At 47.0% G+C, this 2,500-nt stretch overlaps 8 non-coding genes across 8 annotated transcripts; all 8 read left to right on the top strand.

Moving 5' to 3' along the window:
* The first annotated feature begins 179 nt into the window (after nt 1–179).
* On the top strand, nt 180–298 carry LOC146230359 (5S ribosomal RNA). Its single transcript, XR_014744982.1, has one exon. It is a non-coding gene; the product is annotated as a 5S ribosomal RNA (ribosomal RNA).
* Nucleotides 299–482: 184 nt separating this feature from the next.
* On the top strand, nt 483–601 carry LOC146230358 (5S ribosomal RNA). The gene has a single exon (XR_014746091.1). It is a non-coding gene; the product is annotated as a 5S ribosomal RNA (ribosomal RNA).
* Nucleotides 602–773: 172 nt separating this feature from the next.
* Nucleotides 774–892, top strand: LOC146230357 (5S ribosomal RNA). Its single transcript, XR_014743592.1, has one exon. It is a non-coding gene; the product is annotated as a 5S ribosomal RNA (ribosomal RNA).
* Nucleotides 893–1,074: 182 nt separating this feature from the next.
* Nucleotides 1,075–1,193, top strand: LOC146230356 (5S ribosomal RNA). The gene has a single exon (XR_014743591.1). It is a non-coding gene; the product is annotated as a 5S ribosomal RNA (ribosomal RNA).
* A 184-nt stretch (nt 1,194–1,377) lies between these two features.
* Nucleotides 1,378–1,496, top strand: LOC146230355 (5S ribosomal RNA). Its single transcript, XR_014744697.1, has one exon. It is a non-coding gene; the product is annotated as a 5S ribosomal RNA (ribosomal RNA).
* Nucleotides 1,497–1,668: 172 nt separating this feature from the next.
* On the top strand, nt 1,669–1,787 carry LOC146230354 (5S ribosomal RNA). The gene has a single exon (XR_014743590.1). It is a non-coding gene; the product is annotated as a 5S ribosomal RNA (ribosomal RNA).
* A 184-nt stretch (nt 1,788–1,971) lies between these two features.
* On the top strand, nt 1,972–2,090 carry LOC146230353 (5S ribosomal RNA). The gene has a single exon (XR_014743589.1). It is a non-coding gene; the product is annotated as a 5S ribosomal RNA (ribosomal RNA).
* Nucleotides 2,091–2,262: 172 nt separating this feature from the next.
* On the top strand, nt 2,263–2,381 carry LOC146230352 (5S ribosomal RNA). The gene has a single exon (XR_014745202.1). It is a non-coding gene; the product is annotated as a 5S ribosomal RNA (ribosomal RNA).
* Nucleotides 2,382–2,500: the final 119 nt, after the last annotated feature.

Raw genomic sequence — 2,500 nt, 5'->3', positions numbered from 1 at the left:
TGCAATATGCACAAGTAGTCCTTCATGAAAGGGGCTGGAAGCTGTTTTCATTTTGACACGAGAGAGAGAGAGAGAGAGAGAGAGAGAGAGAGAGAGAGAGAGAGAGAGAGAGAGACTACCTTGCATTGTCAATTGCTAAATCTGTATATGGATAAGTAGCCTATGGTTGTCAACTTATTTCGTACGGCCATACCAGCCTGGCAACGCCCGATCACGTCTGATCTCGGAAGCTAAGCAGGGTCGGGCCTGGTTAGTACTTGGATGGGAGACCGCCTGGGAATACCAGGTGCTGTATGCTCTTTTGCTCATTCACTTAGAAACTGACATCTTGCAATATGCACAAGTAGTCCTTCATGAAAGGGGCTGGAAGCTGTTTTCATTTTGACACGAGAGAGAGAGAGAGAGAGAGAGAGAGAGACTACCTTGCATTGTCAATTGCTAAATCTGTATATGGATAAGTAGCCTATGGTTGTCAACTTATTTCGTACGGCCATACCAGCCTGGCAACGCCCGATCTCGTCTGATCTCGGAAGCTAAGCAGGGTCGGGCCTGGTTAGTACTTGGATGGGAGACCGCCTGGAAATACCAGGTGCTGTATGCTCTTTTGCTCATTCACTTAGAAACTGAAATCTTGCAATATGCACAAGTAGTCCTTCATGAAAGGGGCTGGAAGCTGTTTTCATTTTGACACGAGAGAGAGAGAGAGAGACCACCTTGCATTGTCAATTGCTAAATCTGTATATGGATAAGTAGCCTATGGTTGTCAACTTATTTCGTACGGCCATACCAGCCTGGCAACGCCCGATCTCGTCTGATCTCGGAAGCTAAGCAGGGTCGGGCCTGGTTAGTACTTGGATGGGAGACCGCCTGGGAATACCAGGTGCTGTATGCTCTTTTGCTCATTCACTTAGAAACTGACATCTTGCAATATGCACAAGTAGTCCTTCATGAAAGGGGCTGGAAGCTGTTTTCATTTTGACACGAGAGAGAGAGAGAGAGAGAGAGAGAGACTACCTTGCATTGTCAATTGCTAAATCTGTATATGGATAAGTAGCCTATGGTTGTCAACTTATTTCGTACGGCCATACCAGCCTGGCAACGCCCGATCTCGTCTGATCTCGGAAGCTAAGCAGGGTCGGGCCTGGTTAGTACTTGGATGGGAGACCGCCTGGGAATACCAGGTGCTGTATGCTCTTTTGCTCATTCACTTAGAAACTGACATCTTGCAATATGCACAAGTAGTCCTTCATGAAAGGGGCTGGAAGCTGTTTTCATTTTGACACGAGAGAGAGAGAGAGAGAGAGAGAGAGAGACTGCCTTGCATTGTCAATTGCTAAATCTGTATATGGATAAGTAGCCTATGGTTGTCAACTTATTTCGTACGGCCATACCAGCCTGGCAACGCCCGATCTCGTCTGATCTCGGAAGCTAAGCAGGCTAGGGCCTGGTTAGTACTTGGATGGGAGACAGCCTGGGAATACCAGGTGCTGTATGCTCTTTTGCTCATTCACTTAGAAACTGAAATCTTGCAATATGCACAAGTAGTCCTTCATGAAAGGGGCTGGAAGCTGTTTTCATTTTGACACGAGAGAGAGAGAGAGAGACCACCTTGCATTGTCAATTGCTAAATCTGTATATGGATAAGTAGCCTATGGTTGTCAACTTATTTCGTACGGCCATACCAGCCTGGCAACGCCCGATCTCGTCTGATCTCGGAAGCTAAGCAGGGTCGGGCCTGGTTAGTACTTGGATGGGAGACCGCCTGGGAATACCAGGTGCTGTATGCTCTTTTGCTCATTCACTTAGAAACTGACATCTTGCAATATGCACAAGTAGTCCTTCATGAAAGGGGCTGGAAGCTGTTTTCATTTTGACACGAGAGAGAGAGAGAGAGAGAGAGAGAGAGACTACCTTGCATTGTCAATTGCTAAATCTGTATATGGATAAGTAGCCTATGGTTGTCAACTTATTTCGTACGGCCATACCAGCCTGGCAACGCCCGATCTCGTCTGATCTCGGAAGCTAAGCAGGGTCGGGCCTGGTTAGTACTTGGATGGGAGACCGCCTGGGAATACCAGGTGCTGTATGCTCTTTTGCTCATTCACTTAGAAACTGACATCTTGCAATATGCACAAGTAGTCCTTCATGAAAGGGGCTGGAAGCTGTTTTCATTTTGACACGAGAGAGAGAGAGAGAGACTACCTTGCATTGTCAATTGCTAAATCTGTATATGGATAAGTAGCCTATGGTTGTCAACTTATTTCGTACGGCCATACCAGCCTGGCAACGCCCGATCTCGTCTGACCTCGGAAGCTAAGCAGGGTCGGGCCTGGTTAGTACTTGGATGGGAGACCGCCTGGGAATACCAGGTGCTGTATGCTCTTTTGCTCATTCACTTAGAAACTGAAATCTTGCAATATGCACAAGTAGTCCTTCATGAAAGGGGCTGGAAGCTGTTTTCATTTTGACACGAGAGAGAGAGAGAGACCACCTTGCATTG

Source organism: Hypomesus nipponensis, chromosome 24 (genome assembly GCF_054491055.1).
Source record: "Hypomesus nipponensis isolate SF chromosome 24, ASM5449105v1, whole genome shotgun sequence".
Taxonomy (NCBI): Eukaryota; Metazoa; Chordata; class Actinopteri; order Osmeriformes; family Osmeridae; genus Hypomesus; species Hypomesus nipponensis.
This window is presented reverse-complemented; position numbering and strand designations above follow the sequence as displayed.